Source organism: Triturus cristatus, chromosome 9 (assembly GCF_964204655.1).
Source record: "Triturus cristatus chromosome 9, aTriCri1.1, whole genome shotgun sequence".
NCBI lineage: Eukaryota > Metazoa > Chordata > Amphibia > Caudata > Salamandridae > Triturus > Triturus cristatus.
In genome coordinates this window covers 898,995,094-899,013,562 of record NC_140592.1, presented here as the reverse complement: position 1 = coordinate 899,013,562, position 18,469 = coordinate 898,995,094, and positions in this window count along the sequence as shown.

Here is an 18,469-nt window from a genome sequence, read left to right as displayed (position 1 = left end):
AAACTATATGATGTTTAACCCCTATAAATCCAATAAGGGTAAATTGATGTTGGGCTTGCAAACCCTGGAGTAGGTTAAGGCATTTGACTATCTGGGAATATGAATCAGTGACAGGCTAGACTAGACACCCCAAATGAAAAAGAGTATTTGAACTCTCCAGCATGCCGACTGTGCAATAGCGTGGAGGGCTAGGGGTCTACATTTCGACCGCTCTCTCCAATATTAGAACCACATAGGGCAAAAGGACTAGGAGCGGCCCTATATGGGGCCGAGTTATGGGGGCTGAAGAACCTTAAGGACTTAGTCCTTGCTGAGAACAAATTCATTAGGGCGATTCTCAATCTTCCCGTGAATACTACCCTTCTACCGCTAAGACTTGACCTTGGTCTCAAACCCATAAACAACGTTGCCATTCTCAAGGCACTTTTGTTCTGGTTAAGGGGATATGGACCAGTAGCACACAGGTCCCGGAGAAGGAGTCCTTGGAAGAGCTACTGATCCTTCAAAAACAAACAGTCCGCCTTGCCTGGTTTACCAAGATCAAGACATTTTTCTCTAAACTAGGACTGGGGACCATGTGGGAGGACCCGGGGTCGATCATGACAAAAATGGTTCCTGTACTAAAAAAAAAAGGTTCTCGGAGAACGTGGACACACAATGTAATGATGGTTATGCACATGGCACTTTAACTTCGAGTTTTATAAATGATAAAGGATGGTTTGGTTTTGAAATGTTTATGGGTGGTATCGTACATCTCCAGGCAAGAGCTCTGTACATTCAATTCAGGTACGGGGTTCGCCCCCTAAATTCTAGGAAATGCACCTGGGACAACACATCTGTAAAATCCATGTGCCCGACCTGTCATTCTTTTCCTGAGACACTTGAACACTTTGTTTTTTTTCTCATTCTTACGCTGATCTCTGGAAAATTGGTTAATCCCTCCCTGTCATCTGCTTTCTTTTTCACGTCCCGCCGATGCTTTACGCATTTTCAGGTCGGATACCACAAGGTGGCTAGTATTCACTGTTTCGAGATATTTGCTCTATGCTAGGTGGAAGAGGTTAAAAGTGATTAATCATGACTTTGTGAAATTAAAATGAACATGTAAGCCACCTGGTTATGGGGCTTTCAATGGATTACTGGGGTATAAGAATCATGGCACTTACATAACATAGTTTCTCTGAAATGTTGAATTAATCTCTTTTAAATATCTTTAAAAAATGTGGAATCTTTTGTAAACTTTTAATACTGCCAGAGGTATGTGATAGCCTGTTTTAAATTATTTTATCTATGATGTAATGAAATATTATACTGTTTTTATTGGTTGTGAATTTGTACAACGCAAATGATCATATTATTGATCGAATAAATAAACAAACACTCTGGGACTACTATTTGCTACCCTTTACCCACGTTCATTGTGTGTCACCCATGCATGTAATACATGTAAATGTTCTCTAATATCAAGGTTTCACGTGTGTTATTGTCTGCTAAGTTAAGGATTTTAAAGGTACAGTGGGTTGTCAGTAAACAGTCCTCGGTTTTGGGTCTTTTTTTCATAACGGGAAAGAGACCATGATAAGCTTCATAATGATTTCCAAACTGCTACCATTTTTAATATATTTCTACTTGCTATCTCCCCTTATATATCCTTTAGGTTAAATAACTAGAAATACCTCTGTGGAGAGGTAGGTCCTCTCTACATACCGTCTATGGGACTCTGCACTGACTCTCTTGTGGTGTAGGGACACATAGATTTAGACCTGATGAATGCCTAACACCGTTTGCCTAGCTATAGGCAGTAACATGTTGGCATAAGATTCAGAGAAGCATAAAGGTCATGACACCCATATATGCCCCCTGATAATACCTTTTGGTGTTTTTAAACAAGCAGCTAGGATACCACCTGAATAAATTATACTTTGTGGTTTACTCTAAGGCTTTCTTAACCTTCAAACTGGATCAGATTATTTTATCAAGTAAAAAATAATTTCTAAGATCTCCCTCAGGCAAACCCACCCCTGAGGTCAAGTCCGCCCTGGTGGTACCATCTTACTAGTGCAGGACGAGGTGGCAAATGATGACGCATGTCACATTATGTGAGTGAGCTTACCTCGTCCAATTCTTGCACTTGCCCTCACTTCGGGAGTTAGTATTGTAGTAGGTAGCTACGAAGACTTTAAAGAGTTTTTCTGTTTAAGACCAAATAGGTTTGGAGCACACATAGGGTGTCACACCTTTTTCGGGGATGTAATGTTGAGAATAAGGGCTGGCCTTTTTCTCTCTTTTTGTGTAATAATGTCACTGACCATGTCATGAATGATGTAAGTTAGCTCATAAGCAGTCCTTTTGCTGGGGTGTAAGTTAAAGTTAGCTCAGGTAACTATAGCTGCTGAATTTCTATGGTTTTGTAAGAGTGAAATGTGAGCCTAACTATGACATCCCTGTAACCTTTGTTTTTTTTAGTATTTAAATGCTTTCTACTTACCTGCAAAATACTTACATTTACCATGAAAAATGTACTTACATTTTTGTGTTAAAAAGCATCGGTGGTATAGGCATAACAGTTGAAAAAACAAAAATTGTTGTAAAAGACTTTCATGGTAAAGGCATTTACGCTGTAAAGCCTTTGTGGCAAAAGCATTTGTTGTTACGATGTCATTGTAAACCATGTTTCTCGTTTAAAAGGGATATCAGAAGCACTTTTCCACTTGTTAGCACAGGTAAAGTGCACAGAGTTATACACCCAACAAAATTAGGGTTCAGTAAAAAGGCAAAAAATCCAGGGTGGCCCTGTAGGAAGGGCAAATTTCCAACATTTATCTTTTAAAAGAAAGATTACTTCTTTCTTGTAATGGCTACATATTCCGTGTCACAGGTAGGATATCCACACAATTTAATCAGGGTAATCAGAAAGATGTGGCTTGTAGTAGTGGTATTTTCACTATGCTTTTAAGGGATCTCTGCCTCTTTGTAATTGGCCTGCTACCTCAAGTTTCCTTCTGGCTCTTAGCAGAACTAGTCATGATGCATTCTGGGAGTTGTAGCGCAGGCGATTCATTCTTCTCATGAGTCAAAATCCACTACCTGTGGTACCCTCGCATATAAGGTCACTAACCCCTAGAGTGCCCATTTCAAATATTTTGATTCAATCAGAGTTCTTGGTTTCACTTTTGAAACACCCTTTGCTGTAGTCCTCATTGTTCGCTCAGCATACCCGTTATTCAGCTGGCTATGCTGCTTCCTTCAGCCTCTTGCATGGAGGCCTCAATTACCTTTTTTAGCTGTCCATGTAGGGTGGAAGCAGTAGAGACAGCAGTTTCTGCCCCTGGAGCAGTGCTGACATCTTCTGAATCTCTTCAGCAAGGTTGTTCAGGCCAGCACAAAGCGAACTGCCAAACAGGACCAGAGATGCCAAACTGCTATTTCTCACTGCTGTACCAGAGAGGCCAAACTGCTATTTCTCAGTGCTGACCCAGAGAGGCCAAACTGCCATTACTCAGTGCTGGAACACCTGTGATGACGTTTATGGGACTAGCAGTTGTCACAGGGTGCCAGTGCAGCCCTAGTCACTGGAAAAGCAGGTATAAAGAGTTGAGAAGAGAGACTGTAACTTGGTGTGACTTGGTGACAGCTTGCAGTGATCTGCATTAGTGCTAAGGATCGACTGTCAAACACAGGAACAATGTGGCCTCTGGTTATTAGGCACATCACTGCCTAGATTTTGGAAACCAAAATCGTCTCTTGCCTGGGTTTCTGGTCTGTGAGGCAGCTCAAGCTTGGACACTAGAGGAAGAGCAAAGGCAAAACCAGCTCACCACAGCTCTGGCAAAATGGTTCCTTCCTAGATTACTCACTCAGTGAGTGCACTTGTGCTTCTAGGTCATCCTATACAGCTCCTTTGTTCCTCCGGCAAGTGGGTTGGGGGTTCTCTTTTCTTGATGCATAATATTCCATTGGGATACCACCAATACCCCTTTCTCCTCAAGGAGATCTTCTTCCTTCAATTCTCCTCCTAGTCAGCACTTGAAGCAGAACTTGAGGTCTGTTGCGACTTAGAAGGGTGCATGATGTCAGCAACACAAGCCCTGAAACGGAGAAATGTTCCTCAGTCCACTGTTGTAGACTGCCTGGCACTGGTCAGTGAGCACTTCTTGCAACACTAATCTAGGAATGCCTCTCCATATAAATGCTGGGCCTTTGGACTAGAAATATATATTACCCAGCCTAATCTCTTGTGGATTGCCTGGGAATTATCGTTCACCACACACCTAGCTACTTAGCTATGTGACAATGTTCTGTTGATGTGACAGGAAGGAGGGTGGAGAAGGGTGTTCCTGAATTGGGCTTGCGAGAAAAATATTACAAAACAAGCGTGGTTTCCTATTTGGCAGTTACAAAAACACCTGTCTGCACAAACATCTGGGACAGAACTGAACTTGAAGGTTGCTGAAACTCCTTACTTTTCAAAGGGGCTTTTGTTTCCATCCTTCATTTCAACGAAGCCTGATCCACATAAAATGCTTCCAGGAATGATATAGGGGCTACCTACGACTGACATCCCTGTGTGGCAGCCTCACTCCATTTTCTGAACCACTGGTACACAAGAGTTTAAAAAATATTCCAGTATCCATGTAGTCACATATGCACACGCTCTGCAGCACAATCTCAAAGCAAACTTATATGCACCATCCAGATCTCAGATGGCCAGAGTGAAGGACCTGTGTGAAGGGGCTAGTGGAATCCTTTGTTTAGCAAGAGAGAACAGTAGGGTGCTCTCCCTGTGTAGTTAACAGGGAAATGTCCTGTGCCACTACTTTGATTATCTGCCATCAAAAATTGAAGTTTTTCTGAGTCTAGTGAGAAAGCTGTAGTCGTTGCCATCCTAGAAGGTTGCACTTGATGTGCCAATCCAGAAGGCATATCCTTTCTCTGGATTTTAGGCTATCAGTATAGACGCATTATGTTTGTGTATTTTTGACATGAAAAATCAGTAAAAATGAGCAGAGACTAACTATAGGCAACTGGGGGGTAGGGGTGCATGCTCATTTGAATGATTTAGGGGAGACTTTGTGGGAAAATGTTCACTTATACAACAATTTGCTTCATTCTGTGGATTTCTGGTACTAAGGAGAGACTGAACATTGAGCTGGGAATGTGCAACGTCCCCAGATTGAATAAAAAATGTTTAAACAAATGTAAGAAAGTCCGAAATCAGTAGATTTTCCCCTTTCACTTTGAAACAATAATTTAGTGCACAGTACCACAACTATAATCCTTCAACTGTAATTATTCATCAAATTGGAATAACTGTTAATGTCCAATAAACACAGAAGCTAAGCTTCAGTGATGATGATCTCTGTGGAAGAGAAAGGATGGGGTGCCAGGATGTATCCCCTTTCCTCAATGACCAAGAATGTTAGCACCTCCTTTTTGCTTTCATCTATGAATATGTTGCACTTACCTGTGGAAGAGGAGTAAAGAGTGGTTAAGGTTATGTATGGTCCACAAGGTGGCGAAGCGTTGTGTGTTTTTTGTTGATTGGGCGTGTTCACTAACCTAAGACTTTAGAATAGCCACCCCAAGACTGCTGTGATATCAGCTGGGACATCATAGATTTGTGCCTCTCCCAGCCCACAAAAGCCTAATCTCCCCTAGCGGATTTTTATCTCTACAAGTACTACCCATGAAGAACTCTCAATGGGGAGTATTCAGCTCTGTGTAATCAGCCGCATAACTATGTGTCGAATCAACAACCATCAAAGTTTCAAAGTCCAAAGTCAAAAACATTGAACAGTCTAAGCTCCAACATTCAGCCTCTGTAGGCATTGAAGTTGGTATTGCTTAGTTAGACCCTTAGTGCAGCCAAACTTATATGAAGGGACTTCTTATTTTAAGATTTCTACTGCTCCCATTTATTTTTAATGAACCAACTTTTCCCCTGGTTTCTTATGTAAAAGTCGAATCTTTTTCCAAATTTTCCACATATGGTGGCATTTTATTTTGGTTTTTAACACTTTTAAGTGGAAGAAGTGCAGAGTTTTCACGCACAGAGTTTCAGCTGGCTCCACCAGTCTCAACGTTAGTCATGGCAGATTGTCTACCACTAGGCCACCAGGTCATAGTGATGTGGCCAAGACGTATTTAGGGAAGGGCAGCCATTATTATGTTTCCCTGTCCAGGACAATCATCACTGTCTTAACCTTCCCTGGGCTTCCCCCCCCCCCATAGAATGAAATCATTTTTATCAATAACCATCACCCAAAAAAATATTTTACTTTACTTGGGCAATGTTATGGTTACAAGAGTGGTGGCCATGTCGTGTAGTGAATGCAATATTGTAGTAGGGTATTGAAAGGAGGTGATGCAGTAGGTAAACAAATTAGCACCTTCCAAACATTTACCCCCCCATTGGCTCCAAAACAGCCATCCCTAAAACGGATCTGTTGACACCCTCTGGAACAAATGACCTCACTGTCTCACAATCATTACATGAGTGGTATGGACTTAGAGACATGTGCTCAGTGGACGTAAGCCATTTTGTTAAACCATAAATTGAGCATTGCAAACAAATAATGCCAAAGATCTCACCAGACAAGAAAATTAACCCCTGTTTTTAGTTACAAAAGTAATTAAGGGTCGCCACCTTTAGACTCTCAAGATATCAGACAGAGAAGGTGACACTCTTGGAGGTCAGTTCCTGTCGCATTGCCTATAGCTGTTTTCTTCGGGCTTCAGTTGTAGGATAGGAGTTTGGGAAGAAGGCAGGTTCTGCTTTAGCAGGGCTTCCTTTTTTCAAAACAAGGTCCAGCAGATCAGTCTTTAATTATAGTGACACCTCTTCCTTCACAATGTGAATTAGGCCTCATGGGAAGAAGCCTGGGGGTACTTTTGAGGAGCTGACGCCCAGCCACTTACAGATGACTCAAGAAGAATATATCCACCGCTTCCATTACAGAGCATTTAGGACCGATTGCCGGATGTCCTGACATTCTAGGATTGCTCAAGAAACTAAAATTCTCCATGACCTCTAATCTGTTGTCCAGAGTCAAGAGAATCCTGAAACTAAGACTGTCAAAATGCTGTTTAGCTTTTCCTTCACACAACTCACGTTTACCTCAGTCAGCTGCAAATTCTTTTATGATGCCCTCCGCATGGTACCCCACTGCAGAGGATGTCTTTTCAGCTTTGTCCATTTTTCTCATAATTCATCATTCTCCTCTGCCCTTCCATCTCTGATGGCTGTCTCATGTGTTTTCCCAGCACCTTTTATTCCAATACAAATTTGCAGATAAAAACAGTGTTTCTTGTCTCTCTTGGGATATTTTTCAGCTATGATGACTCCCTGACTAGACTACATCACTGTGCTGCCTTAGGCCAGGAGAGCTTTCACAGAGTACTACGGATCCAAGGGAATGCCTTCATGCTCACCCCAGCTCAGAGGTCTCTGCAGCCCTGGGGCACCAGACCACACCAGTCCGGGTTCAGCTGGCACCCTCCTTATCTGCAAGGCATCTTCACTAGCACAGATTCTTAGTGAGCCAGCTGCAACAAGAGTTGACCCTCATATAGGCAAAGAGAATAGCCATCTGCCGAAACTGGTAGTTGCTGCTGCCACCATCTTGAGCTCAACGCTGTAGATCGTCCAGTGGCTTTCCAGTCCCACAAGCACAGCAGTCACTGGCACGCTGCATTTCCAAAGGCTAACATGCTCTGCTATTTTGGTTTCATGTCCAAAATTCACCCAGCGTCTGAGGTAAGAGGCTCCCCAAAGAAACTAAACCACGCCAAACAAGGGCAGCATCCTGAGCTAGAGCAAGAGCTGCCATGGTACATGGCGCTCTGCTCGGTCCTCGTTCTTCAATGTAACCCATTCTTAGGGGTGAGGTACCAAAATATTGAGTTTATAGTATAAACCAGCACATTTACCGACTCTGAAATATCAACTTACACTATATTGCCAAGGAAAGATATGGTTTAAAAATAGTAAATCTATACCCCTTTGTGAGCTTAATTTGATGATATAGTGCAAGTCAATGTTTTGCAGTTGATATACGTGCAGGTGGATATTTCTATGGCTGATATTTTGACATACAAGCATGCTATGCTGAGAAAGGTGTGGAGTCGCTGGCATGGATTACCTTTACCAAGGTGTGTCCCTGACTTTGACGCCTCTTGGAAAGTTCCCAGCTGGATGAAATGAAGCTTCTCTGCACAGAATAAATGGACACATCGGACAAACTGCTGCAGCAATAAACTTAGATAATGTAATTTCCGATGCTCTGGACTATGGGGGACGATTCCACTAATATCCATTCTCAGTCACCTAAACATTTCTTGCCATGAGTTTTCCCATTTGTCCCCTTCTCTACCTCCCTGTAGTGAGCCACCCGGCCCGTCCCATACATTGTAACGCATTCACCCTCCTGGGCCGGGCGCTGACCGGGAGGTATAAAATAAAGGTGAGGTCAGCGCTCGTGGCTGACAGCACGGACTGTGAACAAGTGTGGTTGTCCCGTTAGTTCCCTGAGCTCCCACTAGGCCTCTGTACCCCCAGATCCCCCCTCACTACACTGGTGACGAGGTGGAAGGACTGCCGACGTGTGCGAAGCAGGGCATACTGTGTATCTGGTGTGCAGCACCCTTGCCATGAAGTTGCCAGCAAAGTCCGGATCAGTGCGCGATCTAGGGCGCACCACAAGGAGATTAGAAGGAGCGCCTGAGAGCCTGCTTGCAGGTAGCATTCGCCACCGACAGTACGGCCGTTGCCATGAAGAGGTCGGGCATCCACGTGCGCAGAGGGGGAGTGCGCGATTGCACTGAAGGTACGGAGAGCAGCGGGGTCGTGTTCCAGAGTGCCGCTCAACCTGGGAGCGCCGCAGGGAGTGCTAAGGGAGCAGCGCGGCCCTCCTCCCCGTTCAGACTGATGTAAGGAGGCAGCTTTCCAGGCCAAGACAAGAGAAAGAAAGGCAACACAATGGGGAACAGGCCATGTGAGGATCAAATGAGGAACACAAAAAAGAACAGGTGCCCCCAGTGGCTGGAAGAGGCCTGTAGGGAAGATGGAGAAAGGCACAAAGTAGGCACACAAGAAGGAGAGAGCACCTCTGAAAAACCAAAAGAAAACAACACAGCACTGGGTGGACTGCTGAGAACATGTGTACACACCAACCTAGGAAGTCACAGCACCAGAGGTGATAGGGGCAGCACTGTGGGAGGCACGACTGCACGAGGTATTATGTCAACGCAGGTAGAGGGCGGTGGTCAGGCGGCTGCAGAACAAAACCCACGCACCAGGTTGAACGTGCCGAGATGGCGCAAGTGGATAGGACAATTTGAAAACTACGTCATAGCGGTGAGAGAAATGAATGGCGCCGTTGAGGTCCACACATGGGAGGAGATTAACTTTATGAACTGTTTCAAGACTTGCCAGATACCGGCGATATGAAAGACTATGACAGAGCGGTGAGAGCCTTGGACTGCTAGTTCGACCTGCAAGTCAATCCGGATTTTGAGCACTTTAAATTGCGCCAAGCAAAACAAAGAGAAGAAGAGTACATCAATATGTTTTTCACACGGCTGCGCAAGCTGGCCAGTTCATGTACGGGCATTGACAAGCAGTTAGAGATCAGGGCTCAGCTAATTCAGGGCTGTAAGTCTTCGGACCTGAGGAAACTCATTCTGCGACAGCCTGGAATATCCCCCGATGACATATTAGTCCTAGGAAGGTCAGAATTGGCTGATGCTTGTGCAGGAGAAATGGAGTTGGCGCTGGCGCGAAGATTGACAGGAGGCACACGGGGACATACAGCGGTGGTCAAGGAAGATAAAGTGGACGCGATTCGGAGAGGGACCAGCAGAGGTAGGGGAGGCACCAGTGGACGCACAAGTAGCCAAGGATGTGGAAACTGTGGTCTGGACAGCCACCCACCTCGAGGGTGTCCTGCACAAGGGAAGGTATGTCTGAAGTAGGGAAAGACTGGACACTTCGCTAAAGTGTGCATGAGTGTGTCAAGAGTGCCGGCCCTGGGCAGCAAAACAAAGAAGTTTGGATCTCACACACAGGCAGTCCATGCAGTGGATGTCGCAGAGGAGGTGGAAGGCCGATTCCTAAACATGAGAATAACGGAGGACGAAGAACAGGAAGGACAACATCCCAAAAGACACCGCCGCCAATGTGTCAAAACTGCATAAGGGACAATAGTCACAGCGTTTATATACACTGGTGACTCAGTAAACATTCTAGATGCAGAACAATATGAGCAGCTCACTCTTAGACCACAGCTTCAAAGCACGAAGGCGAAGATCTTCACATATGGAAGACACCCCCATTCCGTTGCAAGTAATGATCAAGGTGGAGGTCACTCACAGAGACAGACCCGGTACAACCAGGTTTCATGTGACTAGGGACAGCGCAGGGACTTTGCTGGGCTGCCACTCAACGGAGGACTTGCGACTAGTAATGTTTGCACGGCAGATACATCAGTCTCATGCCGAGAAGATCATGGATGGGATGAGTTTCCAAGTCTCTTTAAAGGATTGCCTCAAAGGGGTCAAAGTAAAGTTGCACATCAACAAAACCATCAAGCTGTTGCAGTGAGACACTGAAGGGTGAAATTTCCTTTTGCAGCCAATGGTGGAAGCGGAGTTGGAGAAGCTGGAAAAGGCTGGAGTGATCGAAAGGTGTCGGCCCACCCCGTGGGTATCCCCGCTCATGATCGCTCCAAAACTGAAACAACCGGGTGCATAAGGTTGATATGCGCCTACCAACACCGCCAGTAAAAGAGAAAGGCTCATCACCCCTACAATAGACAAGATAGTGGCAGACATCAACGGAGCACAGTGGTTCTCCAAAGTTGACCTTAACTCCGGATATCACCAGTTGCTACTGGATGAGTCCAGCCACTATATCACTACAACATTTTCCACCCATGTAGGATTGAGAAGGTTTAAGTGGCTCAGCTTTGGGGTGTCGTCAGCGGCGTAGATTTTTCAAGATGCAATTTAACGATGTGCTGATATTTTCTAAGTCCCTCGAAGAGCACCATGAATGCCTGCGAGCCACATTCCAACTTCTGGTTAACCAAGGACTGACGCTACACAAAGAGAAGTGCAAGTTCTACACCAACGAAGTTGATTTCTTTGGCTACCGGTGTTTGAAGAACGGATTGCAGGTGTACCCAGCGAAAGTGGAGGCAATTCGAGCTGCGATGACCCCCCCCCCCGTATCAGAGATGAGAAGTTTCCTAGGGATGGAGAACAACTGCGGCTGGTTTATTCCACACCTGGCTGCGATTTTGAAACCACTGAGGGCGCTCACCAAGAAGGAAAGTGAAGTGGCAGTGGACATGTGAGGCAGTGAATGTGTTTCAGGACGTCAAAGGAGCACTGCTGCAGGGGGCGACTGTAGCATACTTCAAACCAGGTCACCCTACGGAACTGGTGGTAGATGCCAGCCTGGTAGGCCTCGGAGGAGTACTCCTTGAGCAAGGTGTTGGGGAAGATTGGATGCCCATTGCATACGCCAGCAGGGTGTTAACAGCGGTGGAGACTCAGTATGCACAGATCGAGAGAGAGGCGTTGGCGATACAGTGGGCTTGTCAGCACTTCGACATATATCTGTGCGGGCACAAGTTCAGAGTAGTGACTGACTACAAGCCATTGGTCTCACTATTCACCGGGACTGCGGGAAACGGGCCCCCGAGGATCGAGAGGTGGGCTGTACAGATCCAACACTACAACTTTGAGGTGGTATACCACCCCGGGGCTAACAACCTGGTGGATTATCTGTAGAACCACCCCCTAGCCTTCGACCGAGCCAGCCAAGAGAAGTGGACGAGGGAGCAGAGTTGTTCGTTAAGCATATCACAGGGGTGCCATGTTCCAGGGCACTGTCTTTAGAAGAAATCCAGGTGGACACCAACGAAGATGTCTAGTGGCAGTGAAGGAAACGCTAAAAAGTCACTCATGAAAGAACTTCTTGGACAGAGTGAACAGGCATACAGAAGAGGAGGGAGAGGCCAGAATGGGAGTATGGAGGTGCCGAGAAGAACTCAGTAAGAGCAGTGAGGGATTTATACTCCAAGGCATGAAAATTGTAATGCTGGCAAAACTGTGAAAGAGGATGATCGACCTGGCTCACCAAGGGCACCAAGGGATCGAAAAAACCAAAGCTCGCCTGCGGACCAAAGTGTGGTTCCCAGTAATGGATCACATGGTTGAGGAGAAAGTGCGAGGCTGTCACGAGTGTCAGATCACCGAGAGTGATGCACCAGCTCCCCAAATAATCACAGAGCAACCGTCGGCAAAACCCTGGGCCGCCATAAGCATGGATTTCAGAAGCTACCCTGACGGGAGATCAACCCTCGTCATGCTGGACAGTTATTCCAAATTTCCCGTTGTGGAGGTAGTATGATCGACCGCTTTCGAAAATGTCAAGCCGGAAATGGAGAAAACATTCGCATTGTTGGGAACACCGGAAAAAATACGGCTGGCCAATGGGCCACTCTTCCATGGGCAATAATCCAGGGAGTACCTGGAGCACCACAATATCCATTACCGGAAAATAACTCTGAAATGACCCCAAGCTAACGGTGAGGTGGAGCAGTTTATGAGGACGATCAACAAGGCCCTGAGAATTGGAGTAGATCAACGAGAAGATCTGGAGGAGTGTCTGTACCGTTTTTTGAGAGCATACCGGCAAACACCACATAGCACCACGGGGTGTTCTCTCAGTGATATAATCATGAGGAGAGCTGTACGGGATGTTGTACTGGTGAGCAAAGACTGGGTGCTTAGGACAATGGGTGGAGCGGCAGCTCAAGCCAAGAAATCAACCAACAATGACCAGGCCAGTCAAAGGTGAAGAGCTCGGACCGTCGAACTTCGCAGGGGAGACCAGGTGATTGTAAAGGACAGACACCCAGGATGGAAATTCAGAGCCCCCTTCGAATCAGAGCCCTGGGAAGTTGTGGAGGTGCAAGGAACGATGGTGACCACGCAAAGAGGGGAGAGACAAATAGCAAGAAATGTGTCGTGGTTCAAAAAGCTTGTGCTGCCCACTCAGGGATGTCATGAGGAAGTGGAGCAGGAAAGACTGTTGAGTGGACAGAGTAAAGTAGCCGATGGAGGACACACATTCATGGAAGCCCAGGCAGGAGAGAGAGATATGGAGATAGATTTATCACGACAGGTGGAGGAGAACACATCGAGGTCAGTGAAAAGTGCTTCCCAGTGAGGGGGTCCGTGTCAGCTGTGAAACAACGCCTGACCAAGCCAAAAGCTGAGAGACTTTCTCTGCTAAGGGATCCTGGACACAATAAACAATATATAGACTATTAGCTGTCCATGTTTCATTGTTTTAATTTGGTTTGTTGTTTTACTTTGTTGTTTGAACAAAGATGGACAGGGAGGGATGTAGTGAGCCACCCGTCCTGTCCCATACATTGTAATGCATTCACCCTCCTGGGCCAGGCGGGGACCAGGAGGTATAAAATAAAAGTGACGTTGGTGCTCGTGGCTGACGGCATGGACCGTGAACAAGTGTGGTTGTCCCGTTATTTCCCTGAGCTCCCACTAGGCCTCTGTACCCCCAGAACCCACCCACTACACTCCCCTGCCCCATAATTCTTTATTTTTGTAAGTTCACCCACTTTGTGTCAACCCCAATCTTCCTGAAAATTATGATCTGCATTGCAATTACTCTGCTAAAACAGGCCTTGCTGCCCCTCAGCAATAAAAATATTTTAAAGGAGTTTTAACCAAATGAAATAAAATGGCAGTTGCTGAAGCTTTACAAAAATCTTCAGTATGTTGGTATAGGATGGTGGAGTTTCACAACTTATCCAACAACAGAACAACTTATTTCAAGGTACCTATCAGAAAACTGTAAGGTGACTGACACTGAAAGAAGCATCCAACCACATTGTTGCAGTTCCTTGTTGAAGTTACAGGTGAAAATAAGTTGTTTGCGAGAAAAAAAACTTTTGATCTCATGAACACTATTCATAAATGTAATCCTTGAGAAAGGGCAGTAGGGTATAGACTGCACAAGGTCATGAAGCGTAAGTAAACACTGAAAATTTTCTTAATGAGAGTGCTCCAAGTGTATTGTACAACGACCATCCCACGTTGTCAAGGAATGGAGACCTAGGTCCACACACATGTAACAGACAAAGGGTCAGTATCCTGATTAACGGTCATGTAATCAAGCACATATAAGTCCACACAGTAGTCTTCGAAGTTATTCTTCTTTGCACTTTATTCCATATCTTGTTTGTATATTAATCAGGACTCCAATCTTCATCAACAAAAAATAGCCACTGATTAAGCCAATGCGTGTTTAGTCTTTATGGATTTAACCATAGACTTCCTCAGGTCTGGAACAAACAAATAAACCCGCTATATTACAGCATGTACAACCAATTTTTGGTCATTAGTCACAGAGTGCTCCACCAAGTAATATACATATAGTGTCAGCCACCTTGAGTCAATAAGTCCACAAGGCAAGATGGACCCTAATGAAAGTGAAACGTGTCCCTGGTAGATAGGGCAAGAGAAAGAATATATTCACCTAAAGAGTGTATAAAGAAAAACACCCAATATGTACCAAAATAACACTCATGTGCTTAAGAGAAAGTCCGTGAACACCTCATGCACACTCTAGGTGTAACAACGCTATTTAAACTCACCACCTGTAGCAAATAATAAGGGAATATTAGAGTAGTAACATCTGTCAAAAACCTTCATACAAAATCCTCAGTATTCCAAACGTATCCTGCAAAGCGTGTAAAGTAAGCCAATTATATATTCATCGCACGACCATATAACAAATATATGAGCAACAAAGCGATTACCAATAAAGTTCAAGCCAATGTGAATGCAAAGTCTCCAAACATGTTAGAGCTAAGTTAAACCGTTATTTCCCTTTCCCGGGCATCTGGACTAGTTCCCCAACATATGCACCCATTACGAGTGTAACCCGTTGTAAAAAATGTGCCCATAAAGTCGTGTTATCGCTATGCTGCAATATCCCAATCGGGACGATAAAATACACACTACGTCTTACAAGTAGACGAGAAATAAAGAATATAAAAATGCCAAGTCCGATTCACAGTGAAATGCCATTACCTTAAAGCAGCTAGCAATCCTACAGAGAGTGCTCCGCATGTTTCCATGGAGTTTCGCATCCTCGCCATCTTTGAGTTCCAATTTATACATCACCACTACATGAAAATAAAAGAGGAACCAGTGTGCAGGGATGGTATAGCATCAGTCCAACATGGAAGCCATTTTGGAACCTGTCACCAAGCATAGAATAGAAAATACAAGTAAACCAATGAATTATCCTAATTCTAAACAGAGTACACAAAAATAAATGTATTTGTGTCTAAATTGCAAAACATCTATTTAATGAGAAAAACAACATCCTATATCATGCTTCCAATCAGGAAAAATCAGTTAGACTGTAAATGCCAAAACTCTATTAGCCCAAGTGTGACACGCTACTGTCAGCGTTACAAATCCTAGCTCATGCGCATTTCACTGCTGTGTATAAAACACGTCTCTGTGTGCAAAGTCCTGTCATCTTAGCCATCATAGTTGGAAGTTCGGTTCAAAATTGACCAATTCATGTCATTATTAAAAATATGGCGGTATACACGTATTAGGCTCTATATTGATATATTGAGAATTTCCCAAGACGGTTATTAAGTGCGTTACACTGTGTCACAAACAATACTAATAGGCTAATGGTAAACAGATAAAAGTGTTTATATTCAAACCAACCACCAATATTGTAAAGAAAATTATATAAGAAAAAAAACATGACAAATAATGCAAAGAGATATGTAAAAATAAATGGGAGAAAAAAGTATATTAGAGGAAGCAAGTTACTAATTCATGTTATGAGTCAAGGGATGAAGACAAATATTCTTCTCAGATCATCTGGAAAGCATACACATATTTACAGTTTTAACACAATAGTTCATTAGAGATTCCAAGTTCCATAAATACATACAGTCTCTATTTCAATCTGACCATCTATGATCCCAAAAAATACTGTAACTCATTGTCAATATTGATGCCTAGTTCCACAGCACGTAATTTCAAAATCCAGTGAGCTTCGCATTGTCTAACTCTAAGCTCTCGGTTTCCACCTCTTACATCATTAGGTATAGATTCAATCCCATGAAATTTAAAAGATAGCTGTTTGCTTTGTGCTGTACATTCAATGGCATGAGTCACAATGGGATATCTAGAATCCAAATTCTTAAGGGCGTTAAAATGCTCCGAAATGAGATCTTTGAGACATCTAATAGTGCTACCTATATAGTTTTTTCACATTTACACAGGGTAACATAAACCACAAACTTAGTGGAACAATCAATATGTCGATTGATAGGATACATCTTCGAGCCATTATATTGAAAGTCGTGTGTTTCATTAATTGTGAGTTTACACATACTGCAATTTCCACATCTGTATGAGCCCTCATTACGTTTGTGTAGCCATGTTTGTTCATGTGTACCCACCCTGGGGTAACTTGGGCTATCTATGTTATGTATAGTTTTACTTTTGCGGTAAGCAATACTAAGATGTTTGGTGATATGTGTCTGTAATGTGGGGTCAGATGTCAATAAATACCAATACATTTTGAGTATGTTAAACACCTTATGTGACCATGAATGGTAACTAGTCTCAATGTGTAAATCCACTACTGTCTTTTTTAGCTCTGGGTTTTAAAGTGTCACCTCTGGCCAGGTTAAGTATTCTTTGCTTGGCTTTATGTAAGACATTCTTCTTATATCCTCTTGCTAAGAATCTTAATTCCATATCGGTAGCACAATTTGCAAAATCCGAGTTACTACTACAATTTCTGCGAGCTCTGAAAAATTCACCATATGGAATGGCGTTAATATGTGCTCTTGGATGAGCACTAGTTGCGTGTAAGATAGAGTTACAGGATGTGCTCTTCCTATACATATTACAATTTATTTTACCATCATCCACATATAGTTCCACATCAAGGAATATCATTTTCTCTTTACTGTGTGTCATCGTGAATGTCATGTTGAAGAGGTTGCTGTTCATGTGTGCAAAGAATTTCTGTAGCTCTTTATCACTACCTGTCCAAATGAGTAAGGAGTTGTCTATGTATCTGCCATAGTACACTATATATTCCTGGCACTTTGCCCCCGATGAGCCCTAGATATGAGCTGCCTCGAACCACCCCATAAAGAGACAGGCAAAGGACCACACAAATCTAGAACCCATTGCAGTTCCGCTTATTTGCTAGTACCAGTTTTCTTTTAACAAAAATACATGGTGTTCTAAGATCATTTGTGACATAACAAACAACATTTCAGAGTGTTCCAGGAATTCAACAGGTCTTTTGTATAGAAAATGTCGAAGTGCAGACAAACCTTGCTGATGAACTATATTAGTGTACAATGACACTACGTCTAGTGTGACCAGAGTCATAGATGTGTCCCATGTAATATCCGTAAGGATATGCAGCATATGTTTGGTGTCTCTAATGTTGGAAGGTATATTGGTTACATAAGGCTGTAAGAATGTATCTATAAATTCCGAAATCTGTGGTATTCTTATGCAAAGGTTTGTTGTGCAACGTTAAGTGCTGAGCGTAAAACAGCACTGCTGATGCACTGCCTTGGGTCAGAAGGGCAAGATATTTTTGATCACCTTCCTATGCCACCTCAAGCAGATATTGAGGGTTTGGATGAATATGAGTTGAGTGTCCTTAAACTTGGTAAACATTACCTTCCAAAGGTAAGCACCATTTTGGAGCATTACCATTTCGCAAGAAGGCACCAAAGTGAAGGGGAATCTATTGAGACTTATGGTACTGACCTTCAGAGGTTTGCATCATCCTGTAATTTTGGTGGCTTGGTGTATGCGCGTATACGTGATCAGTTTATGGTTGGTTGCATGATTGAAAAGGTACATGATGAGTTGTGGCTAAAAGATGACCCTTTTTTAGATGAAGTCTTGACCGTTGCCAAGAAGGTTGAACATTCCATGGAATGCGTTGGAGTCATTAAGAAAGTTAATGAGAAAGATGTTGCAAATGTTCATCTTATCAAGGAAAAGTTTAAAGAGAGTGTAAAGAAGAAAGAAAATGATAGCACCAGAGCTGCTGCTAATGTGAGTAGGTGCTATAGGTGTGACAAAGTTGGACACTTAGCGAATGACAGACATTGTCCGGCAATAAAAGCAGTCTGCACGAAATGTAGAAAGAAGGGACACTTTGCGGTTGCTTGCAAAGCCAAAATGACTAAAAGTTCAGTTAAAGAGGTGTCTGTGGGTATTGATTCGGGCAAGAAGAAGGTCATACTGATTTTGTGTGTTGTCAAATTGTCCTAAAAGTCCGCGGGGACACTTTGGTTAAAAGCTCACCCGTGGATGCAATTAGTGTTCATGGTGAGACTACTGATGTCCTATTTAATTG